Below are 12,490 nucleotides of genomic sequence, written 5' to 3'. Positions count from 1 at the left end.
GACTTCTGGGAACTGCAGACAAACTGACCTCATGTACCCTTGTTTGTATTACAACATATCAGCCATGTACCCAAGACTTCTGACTGCAGACAACTGACCTCATGTACCCTGTTCTGTTATTAGTCACTGGGACAATTGTCATTCATCTCATATCACCGCCATGCTTTGAAGTTACCATACATCCTAAAGTTCCCAGATATTTCCCAGTTTGAATCAAACAGACATTAGTCCATTCTTATACATTTCATTTAGATTTCTATCAGTTTGTGGTCATTTGAATTGAAGGCAGTCAAGTTCAGGAAAAACTGACATTATTAATTCAGTAACAAAAAGGCGGCATCTATTTAATTGACTTGCTCAAAGCTAAAAAGAGAAAGCTATATATGTCAAAAGGTTTTTTCCATCTTTGGGATTTTAAATTTAAAAATCTACTTGCTGAATTAGACCCACTTCCATATCGAATTCACCCCAACCCTGTTTCTATGTTCACCCCTTGAGATGCCGGTCAAGTTCATAGACAAAAACTTGGTGATGTCAGGCAAGCACGTAGATCTGTAACGATAGATAGGCCAAAGGATTGGGATTGGGCCGTCAAATGAAACCTGATTGGTTGTATATGCCAAAAACATTTCTGTTCAGGCTCTGTTGTACTTTTTGGTCAATAAAGAGGAACATTTACAATATGTCATACCTTGTAAAGGACTCCAGGATGTATTCAGGGGTGGGGGATGGGTTTGCGACTTACACTTTCACTAAGGAATAACAAAGGTTCAAATCACACTTGTTTCTTGATACTCGAAGACAGTCATATCTTGCTTAATGCTGAGAGTCTGGCACTAGAAAGATAAACAGTACACTCATGAACAAACGTTTACAGTTACAGAGTAGGATCTTAATTTGAGACAGTTTGCACGGTAGGAAATATCTGCGGCAACAGGAAATGTGGAATTTTATCATGGATTATAATTAATGGAACATTTTTTGAACTTCACCGAACTACTTTTTAACCCTTCAAATACACTATAGTTAAACATTTCCTGGCATTTTCAGGAAAGTTTCCCTGCAGACAGGATGATCAATATTAAGATCCTACATCTGTACATGATCAGTTAATAATTACTGGGACTACTGTAGCATGTGGGGATGGAAAAAAATAGGTAAAAATATGGTAGCTTTAAGACACTTCTTAAGCGAACACGGCGCATTAAGGACGTTTTTTAAAGGAGAAACAACGTAAGACACTTATTCAGGGTCATATTCAGGGCAAATTATTTGTATAGTAAATTTATGTGTTCAGTTGAGAAGAGCCGATCAATGACCTGTTGTCATCTCCTGTGTCCTTCAGTGCTGACCAGGCACTGGACAGTTCGTCATTGAGGCGCTTCATACGAGAAAAAGCACTTCCTGTGGGGTCAACCGTCCAGGAGAGGTCAGTTACCACTTACTACTCTCACTTCCTGTTTTGCACCCACAACTTCCTATAGGCGGATGAGTTTGATCCCTATGGTGAAGAGCAACGGCTGGCGATTCCATTACTTGTGTATTCCTTCATTTCTGGTCATTGAAGAAGTCAACAGGGTAAAAGGGATGGGCGTGACTTCTACAGAGTGGAATTCAGTCATGGAATGACCTGGTGTAATCTCACTGTTTCAAAGGGCTATCCTCCTCTCCTCCAGTCCCTCTCTCCCAGTGCGTCCCAAACAAGGAAATACCTCTGTCTTTTGCCCTTAATCCTCCCAATGAAGCCTAATACTGACATAATTGCAGGAATAATGTTTTTTGGACAAGGCCTAGCGCTTTCTGTATTTCCAGGATTCCACTTAAGCTGAATTAAGATACTGTTCCAGAGTTCATTCTGACACACATCCATCGTTTCGTTCCTCCCCTCTCAGTGACTTCTGGCATCTGAATTGGTGGCTTAGTAAGGGTGGATCTCAGGACACTGCTTACTCCGCTCCGTAGAAACGACCACATAGGAAACACTCACTTCTGTCTGAAGGGTACACTCATCAAATCATCATCAACTTCTTGTTGAGGAAGATTCCACTCTAGATTAGAATCTAGGTTAGATCTTAAGTGAATGTTCTGAGCCAAAATTGGCGGATGGTTGTCCAGACTTGATTCTGTGGGCAGCCCAACATTATATTATATCTCTGTACAGTAGTAACTGTAACATGTCAGAATCTGGTGTGGCCGATGTTCTTCCGGCGTGACCACCGCTTTACACAGGGAGCTCCTTACACAACCCAGCTGGGTCTGTGAATGCCTTCCTGCTCCGACCTAATTTATTTGGGAGACCGAACCATCTGGCACTGCCAGCGGAGTGCGGAGGGGACACAGGGGTGGTGGGGAGAAGGGGCCGACCTCTGGAACAGAACACACTCTGCATGATTCATTAGTCTTAACAGGCTGCCTGGCAGGCAGCAAGCATCACAAACACAAACACTACATACCCCTGCCTGGCAGGCAGAGCTCACACACAACATCTCAACCCCTGCCTGGCAGGGCAAGCTCACACACACACTACATTACCCTGCCTGGCAGGCAGAGCTCACCAACACAACCACACATTACCCCTGCCTGGCCAGGCAAGAGCTCACCAAACTAACACTACATACCCCTGCCTGGCAGGCAGAGCTCACCAACACAAACATAACAATACCCCTGCCTGCAGGCATAGTCAACCAACAAAACCCCACATTACGACATACCCCTGCCTGGCAGGCAGAGCTCACCAACACAACACTACATACCCCTGCCTGGCAGGCAGAGCTCACCAACACAACACGACATACCCCTGCCTGGCAGGCAGAGCTGCCTGGCGCTCGTACACTCCAATTCACTCTGACATCTCCATAGTGTGCAAAGCCTCTTTGATAATAGATGTGGCGTGTTTGCTAGTCTTGCTTGCCAGACTCATGGTGCATGACATTGAAGGGTTGTCCCTCTGTTTCACGCTGTGACTGTGTTGTGTGGATGTGTGTAGGTATGTGCGTTACTTCAGTGGTCTGCTTTCTGGCCACATCAAGATTAACAACAAGCCTCTGTTCCTGCACCACGTCATCATGCACGGCATCCCCAACTTCGAGTCCAAAGGAGGTGAGTCTGCAACAGGATAGCCTTTATTTAATTATTATATATTTTTTTTTATCTAAATGTTTTTCTTCAATGGGATAGACTTTCATTCAATATAAATAATAGTATAAATAATTGTTTCATTTTGGAATACTTGTTCTTCTTTTCTTCTTTTTTCCCCTCGCAGGCTGTCGTCCTTTCCTGAAGATTTACCAGGCGATGCAGCCAGTCTACACGTCAGGGATATAGTATGTTTCTTTAGTTTTTATCTGTTGCATTGTGGGTTGATTTGTCTTTCATGGGGCTTGTTTTCTTTACTCTCAGATTCTGTCACTCTATCCCTCTTTCTTTCTCTCCCTCTCAGTCCACAGTACTTCTAAGCCTGTCACCCCTTGTTAAGGAATTAGCCCTTAATAATCCCCATCTGTTTGTGTGTGTGTGTGCGAGAGAGAGAGAGAGGGAGGGAGAAATAGAGAGAGAGGAACACAGAGAGAGGGGGGATAGAGAGAGAGGAACAGTATAGAAAGAGAGAGAGGGGGAGAAATGGAGAGAGAGGAACACAGAGAGAGGGGGGATAGAGAGAGAGGAACAGAGAGAAAGAGAGAGAGGGGGGAGAAATAGAGAGAGAGGAACACAAGAGAGAGGGTGGGTAGAGAGAGAGGAACAGAGAGAGAGAAAGAGAGAGCGAGAGAGAGAGTGAGTGAGAGAGAGAGAGAGAAAGATAGAAAGGGGGAGAGAGAGATACAGAGAGGGGGTGGGGTGGAGAGAGAGAGAGAGAGAGAGTCTGTATGTGTGTCAGTGTGTGCTGGTGGGGCAGGCAGGCAGATAGATTGTCAGGGACACAGCTCTAGGGTTCTATGTGTACAGGGAGGGATACCGTAACTCCCACCTCACGACCCACCTTCTCCATCCAGGGTCCTCACGACCAAAACAACACCACACGGAAATGACCCCCCCCCCCCACACACACACCCTCATCCATTTACAATGCTGACTTGTGATAACTGATTTGGGACAAGCTCTTCTTACTTCAGTCATACCTGAACCACTATAAGAAAAACACCCAAAACTGTTTTAAAGTGTTTATAATGGTTTTTCATCTGAATTAATTCCACAGTAACGTCCAAGGTGACAGTCCACACCAGTATCTGCATCACCATTGAACCTGGCCTTCTCCTAAAAGGAGACATTTTGGTAAGAAGCACATCCTTTGTCATCAGAGCTCTCAGAGCTGATGAGAGCTCTGCTGGCTCTCATCAGAGCCAGCAAGCCACCCTGCATACCACTGTTGGCTTGCTTCTGAAGCTAAGCAGGGTTGGTCCTGGTCAGTCCCTGGATGGGAGACCAGATGCTGCTGGAAGTGGTGTGGAGGGCCAGTAGGAGGCACTCTTTCCTCTGGTCTAAAAAAATATCCAATGCCCCAGGGCAGTGATTGGGGACACTGCCTGTGTAGGGTGCCGTCTTTCGGATGGGACGTTAAACGGGTGTGTCCTGACTCTCTGAGGTCATTAAAGATCCCATGGCACTTATCGTAAGAGTAGGGTGTTAACCCCGGTGTCCTGGCTAAATTCCCAAATCTGGCCCTCAAACCATCATGGTCACCTAATAATCCCCAGTTTATAATTGGCTCATTCATCCCCCTCCTCTCCCTTGTAACTATTCCCCAGGTCGTTGCTGCAAATGAGAACGTGTTCTCAGTCAATTACCTGGTAAAATAACGGTAAAAAAAAAAAAAAAAATCAAATGTATGGGTGTTGTGGTTGTACTGTGTTTGTGTTGGCCTTAGTGGCTTTACAGTAGGTCCATATACTGTTGAAGGTTGACTTTTTCATATTCCACACAATAATCCTCCACCACAGGATCCATTCCTCTGATCTCCTCTCTCCCTCTCCTTCTCCATTATCTCTCTCTTCTCTCTCTCTTCTCTCTCTCTCTCTCTGTCTCTTCTCTCTCTCTCTCTCGCCTCTCTCCTCTCTCTCTCTGTCTCTCTCTGCTCTCTCCTCTGCTGTCTCTCTCTCCCTCTCGCTGTCTCTCTCTCTCTCTCTCCGCTCTTCTCTCTCTCTCACTCTCTCTCTCATTTTTCTCTCTCTCTCGCTCTCTGTCTCTCTCTCTCTCTCTCTGTCTCTCTCTTCTCTCTCTGTCTCTCTCTTCTCTCTCTCGCTCTGTCCTCTCTCTCTCTCTCTCTTCCTCTCTCATCTCTCTCTCTGTCTCTCTCTTCTCTCTCCTGTCTCTCTCTCTCCTCTCTCTCTCTCTCTCTCTCTCTGTAATGTTATCTTGCCTCCTGTTCACTAGAGTTCTATTAGGGAAGAATGTGTCCTTGTTCCCACACGCCAAGATCCACGCCAGACCACGCCAGACCACACCAGACCACGCCAGACCAGACCACACCAGACCAGACCACACCACATTAGACCACATTAGACGTGCCTCCCCATCAGAACATGCCACCATTGTACTGACCATGTTCTGTTCTGGTGGGGAACCGTGGTCTGATCTCTAGGACCAGCAGGGTTTAGACCATGAGTTTGGCAATCTGGACTGCTGCCTTCGTCTGGTTTGACTGTAGCAAAAGTCCTTGTCTTGATGTCCGGTTATATGCTTACTCTCTCCTCCTCTTCCTCTTCCTCTTCCTCATCCTCCTCCTCCTCCTCCTCCTCTTCCTCCTCTTCCTCCTCCTCCTCCTCCTCTTCCTCCTCCTCCAGTTGAAGTGTTACCACAAGCGCTTCCGGAGCCCCATTAGGGATGTGGTATTTAGAGTGCAGTTCCACACCTGTGCCATCCACGACCTGGGAGTGGTCTTCGGGAAGAATGAACTGGATCAGACTTTTAAAGGTGTGTGTGTGTATGTGTGCGTGGGTAACTGTGTGTGTGTATGTGTGCGTGGGTGACTGTGTGTGTGTGTCTTTGTAGGAGTGCGTACACATGTTCGTGTGTGTATGTACCTATGTGGCCTCTCCCKAAAAATGTCAATTGATTGTTGTTTAATGTGTGTGTGCACGTGTGTACGTGTGTTTGTTGAAGTGCGTACACATGTTCGCGTGTGTACTGTATTTACCTGGCCTCTGTAAAAATMTGAAATTGATTGTCGTTTAATGTGTGTCACTACACAGATGAGAGATTTCCAGAATATGGGAAAGTGGAATTTGTCTTCTCCTTCGGACCTGAGAAAATCAAAGGTACAGGTAATCAGTGTATTTCAAGTTGAATGCTTCAATGCATGCTACATGTAGCAATTTATACACAAACTATAGTTAGTACCATAAGGTAATGCCTCACAGCATGGATTGGTGTAAATTGATTGTGTGTTGTCAGCATAGTTAACTGCATGTGGCTAGACAGAAAGTACATGTTATATTGTATTTCTGTTATGGACATTAATGGGTTAAAGACTGCATTACCCAGCTGGCTTTGTGTCTCTCAGGAATGGGCCACCTTGAGAATGGCCCACAAGTGTCGGTGGACTACAATACCCAAGACCCCCTCATCCGCTGGGACTCCTACGAGAACTTCAACAGGGGCTGCGAGGATACAGGAGATGGTGAGCACCAAGACCACAAGCCCAGTGGCCTACAGTAGTCCACTTATACGTTAAGGTTGACTTTTTCATATTCCACCAAATACAGTTCCTCCACCACCAGGATCTCTCATCTCTCTCTCCATCTCCTCTCTCTCTTCTCTCTCTCTCTCTCTCTCTCCTCTCTCTCCTCTTCCATCTCTCCCTCTCTCTCTTCCCTACTCTTCTTCTCTTTTCTTGTCGTCCTCTCTCTCTCTCTCTCATCTCTCTCTCTCTCTCTCTCTCTCTGTCGCTCTCCTCTCTCATTCTCTCTCGTCTCTCATTCTCTCGCTCTCTCTCTCTGTTCCTCTCTCTCCTCTCTCTCTCGCTGTCTCTCTCTCTCTCTCTCTCTCGCCTCTCTCTCTCTTCTCTCTCTCTCTCTCTCTCTTCTCACTCTCTCTCTCATTCTCTCTCTCTCGCTCTCTGTCTCTCTCTCTGTCTCTCTCTCCTCTCTCTCTCCTCTTCTCTCTCTGTCTCTCTCTCTCTCTCTCTCGCTCTGTCTCTCTCTCTCTCTCACTTCTCATTCTCTCTCTCTGTTTCCCGCCTCTCTCTCTCTCTTCGTACCTCTTCTCTCTCTTCTCTCTCTCTCTCTCTCTCTTCTCTCTCTCTCTCTCTCTCTCTCACTTCTTCTCTTCTCTCTCTCTCTCTTCTCTCTCTCTCTCTCTGTCTCTCTCTCTCTGTCTCTTCTCTCTCTCTCTCTCTCTCTCTGTAATGTTATCTTGCCCTCCTGTTCACTAGAGTTCTATTAGGGAAGAATGTGTCCTTGTTCCACCACCCAGACCACACCAGACCACGCCAACCACGCCAGACCACACCCAGACCACCCAAGACCACCTGACCACACCAGACCAGACCACACCACATTAGGACCAACTAGACGGGCCTCCCCATCAGAACATGCACCATTGTACTGACCATGTTCTGTTCTGGTGGGAACCGTGGTCTGATCTCTAGGACCAGCGGGTTTAGACATGAGTTTGCAAATCTGGACTGCGGCCTTCGTCTTTTACTGTAGCAAAAGCCTTGTCTTGATGTCCGTTATATGCTTACTCTCTCCTCATCTTTCCTCCTCCTTCCTCCTCCTCATCCTCCTGCCTCCTCCTCCTCCTCTTCCTCCTCTTCCTCCTCCTCTCCTCCTCCTCTCCTATCTCTCCTCCTCCCCAGTTGAAGTGTTACCACAAGCGTTCCGGACCCATTAGGGATGTTATTTAGAGTGCAGTTCCACACCTGTGCCATCCACACCTGGAGTGGTCTTCGGGAAGAATGAACTGATCAGACTTTTAAAGGTGTGTGTGTGTATGTGTGCGTGGTGACTTGTGTGTGTGTAGGTGGCTGGGTGATGTCGTGTGTGTATGTGTGCTGTGTGGAACATGTGTGTGTGTATGTGTGCGTGGGATGCTGTGTGTGTGTAGTGTGTGGTGGGCGACTGTGTGTATGATGTGGTGCGTGGTGACTGTGTGTGTGTATGTTGCTGTGGAGTGACTGTGTTGTCGCTTGATGGTGTGTGTGCTGACTGGGTGTATGTGGTGTCTGTTGTTTATGTGTGTATGGGTGACTGTGTGTGTGTGTGTGTCGGGGTGACTGTCAGTGTGCTGGTATGTGTGATGTGGGTGAGATGTGTGTGTATGGTGCGTGGGTGGACTGTGTGTGTGTATGTGTGCATTGGAAGACTGTGTGTGGTATGTGTGCTGCGTACTGTTGTGTGTAGTGTGCTGGCGCTGGTGATGTGTGTTGCGTGGGTGACTGGTGTGTTGATGTGTGCGTGGTATGTGTCGTGGTGGTGTTGTGTGTGTGTGCGTGGGTGACTGTTGTGTGTATGTGTGCGTGACTGTGTGTATGTAATGTTGTGCGTGGTGACTGTGTGTTGTTTAGTGTGTGCGGGGTGACTGTGTGTATGTATGTGGCGTGGTGACTGTGTGTGTGTATGTGTGCTGGGTGACTGTGTGTGGTGTGTGTGCGTGCGTGGTGACTGGGTGTGTGTATGTGTGCGTGGGACTTGTGTGTGTTGTGTCGTGGGTGACTGTGTGTGTGTATGTGTGCATGGGTGACTGTTGTGTGTGTGTGTGCGTGGTGACTGTGTGTGTGCGTGGGTGACTGTGTTGTGTGTGTGTGTTGGGTGACTGTGTGTTGTGTCTTTTGTAGGAGTGCGTACACATGTTCGTGTGTGTATGTACCTATGTGCCTCTCCCAAAAATGTAATTGATTGTTGTTTAATGTGTGTGTGCACGTGTGTACGTGTGTTTGTTGAAGTGCGTACACATGTTCGCGTGTGTACTGTATTTACCTGGCCTCTGTAAAAATGTGAAATGATTGTCGTTTAATGTGTGTCACTACACAGATGAGAGATTTCCAGAATATGGAAAGTGGAATTTGTCTTCTCCTTCGGACCTGAGAAAATCAAATACAGGTAATCAGTGTATTTCAAGTTGAATGCTTCAATGCATGCTACATGTAGCAATTTATACACAAACTATAGTTAGTACCATAAGGTAAAGCCTCACAGCATGGATTGGTGTAAATTGATTGTGTGTTGTCACATAGTTAACTGCATGTGGCTAGACAGAAAGTACATGTTATATTGTATTTCTGTTATGGACATTAATGGGTTAAAGACTGCATTACCCCACTGGCTTTGTGTCTCTCAGGAATGGGCCACCTTGAGAAAGCCCACAAGTGTCGGTGGACTAACAATACCCAAGACCCCCTCATCCGCTGGACTCCTACGAGAACTTCAAACAGGGGCTGCGAGGTACAGGAGATGGTGAGCACCAAGACCACAACACACACACACACACACACACACACACACACACACACACACACACACACACACACACACACACACACACACACACACACACACACACACACACATACACACACAGTGGTGGAAAAGTACCCAGTTGTCATACTTGAGTAAAAGATACCTTAATAGCACTGGAGGCTGCTGAGGGAGGACTGCTCAGAGACAAATGGAATGGCATCAAACACCTACAAACCAAGTGTGTGATGTATTTGATACCATTCCACTAATGCCGCTCCAGCCATTATCACGAGCCCGTCCTCCCTAATTAAGGTGACACCAACCTCCCGTGCTTAATGAAAAGTGAAAGCACCTAGTAAAATACTACTTCAGTAAAAGTCTAAAGTATTTAGTTTTAAATATACTTAAGATATCAAAAGAAAGAGTAAATCATTTCAAATTCCTTATATTTAGCAAACCAGACGGAACCATTTCTTGTTTTTTTTTATTGACGGATAGCCAGGGTCACACTCCAACACTCAGACATCCTTTGCAAACGAATAATTGTTATTTAGAGTCCGCCAGATCAGAGGCAGCAGTAGGATGACCAGGGATGTTCTCTTGAGAAATCTTGTATTTGACCATTTCCTGTCCTGCAAGCATTCAAAATATAACGAGTAGTTTTGGTGTCAGACAAAAATTGTAAAAGTACATTATTTTTCATTTTGAATATAGAATTAAAAAAAAAAGTTAAATAGTAAGAATACAAACCCCCCAAAATAAATAAAGTAGTACTTTAAAGTATGTTTACTTAAATAATTTACACCACTACACACACACACACACACACACACACACACACACACACACACACACACACACACACACACACACACACACACACACACACACACACACACACACACACACACACACACACACACACACACACACACACACACAGCACAGCACAGCACAGTCAAACTAGGTGTGCTGGAACAGTTGTTGTCACATATCTCCAGTGGCTAATAGAGTCTTTGAGACTGACTCTGCACATAACTGGCCACCCTCAGGTGGTGTATTGAAATGTTAAAGATGACTCACAAACAAACACACACACGCACGCACGCAACACACACACACACACACACACACACACACACACACAACACACACACACACACACACCACACACACACACACACACACACACACACACACAAATACACACACTCATACATCTACAAGTGACGGACTCATCAGGCAGATGTTGAAATGTAAATCAGTAGACCCCCCCCCACAGTCTAGAAGAAACCAAAGGGTGTTGGCTGACCTCCAGTTGGGTAGCAGTATACCTCAACAGCAGAACGGTGTGATAATTGGCCAATATCATTTTCATGAAATGTAATGAATGCCTCCTTGCGGTGTAGAGCCATGAGACCATCTAGAGCCAAATCACACTGTACAGTTAGGGACTTCTGGTTTACTGTTGATGCAACCCTTGATTAGTTGTGTGGGAAGTCCTCTCCTTGGACAGAGGTGTTCCTATAGAGCCCCTGGTGTTTGGTAAATGAAGGTGATAGTGAGAGGCCACAGCATTTAGGAACATGGCACTTCCACTGGTACTTCCACTGTACTTCACGTACTTCCACTGCATTCCACTGCGTACTTCCACTGCGTACTTCCAACTTGGTACTTCCACTGGTACTTCCACTGGCATTCCACTGGTACTTCCACTGGTACTTCCACTGGTACTTTCCATGGTACTTCCACTGGTACTTCCACTGGTACTTCCACTGCATTCTACTGGTACTCGGTACTTCCGCTGTACTTCACTGGTACTTCCACTGCATTCCACTGTTCCCACTGACTTCCACTGGCATTCCACTGGTACTTCCACTGGTACTTCCACTGGCATTCCACTGGTACTCCCCTGTACTAGTCCACTGGTACTTCCACTGGTACTTCCACTGGCATTCCACTGTATTCCACTGTACTTCCACTGGTACTTCCACTGGTACTTCCACTGGTACTTCCACTGTACTTCCACTGGCATTCCACTGGTACTTCCACTGGTACTTCCACTAGTACTTCCACTGGTACTTCCACTGGCATTCCACTGGTACTTCCACTGGTACTTCCACTGGTACTTCCACTGGTACTTCCCCTGGTACTTCCACTGGTACTACTCCACTGGTACTCCACTCATTCCACTGTACTTCCACTGTACTTCCACTGGTACTTCCACTGGCATTCCACTGGACTTCCACTGGTACTTCCACTGGTACTTCCACTGGATACTTCCACTGGCATTCCACTGGTACTTCCACTGGTACTTCCACTGGTACTTCCACTGGTACTTCCACTGGCATTCCACTGCACCACCTCTCTCCACATCTAAAAGTAAGAGCATCTTCCTCAGCCGTTCAGACTTTTAATTCTTTCACATATTGCTATTCCCTTTTGTCTGTTTAAGCATCGCCAAAACTAGTGACTACCTTGCCCTACCCCTCTTGCCTCCTCTCGTTCTTCATCCTTTCCTCCTATCTCCCCCCTTTCCTCTCCCGCCCGTCTTAGCTGCAGGAGCGGACCCCATGTCATAAAGCACCCCCCCACAACACACTGTCAATCACTCCTTTAAATAGCTGCTGCAGAAATAGGTGGTAGTCAGTCGCTCTGCTGGTAACCCGAACCCCTGCACTCCCCCCCACCCACCCAGATCACAGTTGTGGTGTTGCAAGGGCTAGGGCTGGGGGTCAGGAGATGACGGGACCCCACACCAAACTCCTGCTCACCTCCTCTCACCTCTACTCCCCTTCCTCCTCCACCTCCTCCACCTTGCCCCTCTGCTTCTGCAGTCCCACAGCCCCATTCCACTGCCCTCGCTGGGGCTGTCATCATTCATCATGGTCCCTATTGATTAGTATTGTGGACGGGACAAGACAATGAATACAGAAGGGCAGTGGGCACCCTATCTTATGCCACCATATCCCCAAATTGAGAAGAGAGAGGAGGCAGTTGCACCAGAGCACAGGCCGTGACAAGTAGCCATCATGTCAAGCTAGGCCCCGGCAGCCATTTTGGTCAGCGGTAATACGCTCCAACATGCCCTATGACCT

At 46.8% G+C, this 12,490-nt stretch overlaps 1 pseudogene; it reads left to right on the top strand.

The window, feature by feature from the left end:
* The first annotated feature begins 498 nt into the window (after positions 1–498).
* The window catches only part of LOC112077492 (tensin-1-like), a 37,148-nt pseudogene continuing 25,156 nt past the window's right edge, over positions 499–12,490 (top strand).

This window comes from Salvelinus sp. IW2-2015, unplaced genomic scaffold (assembly GCF_002910315.2).
Source record: "Salvelinus sp. IW2-2015 unplaced genomic scaffold, ASM291031v2 Un_scaffold4621, whole genome shotgun sequence".
Taxonomy (NCBI): Eukaryota; Metazoa; Chordata; class Actinopteri; order Salmoniformes; family Salmonidae; genus Salvelinus; species Salvelinus sp. IW2-2015.
This window is presented reverse-complemented; position numbering and strand designations above follow the sequence as displayed.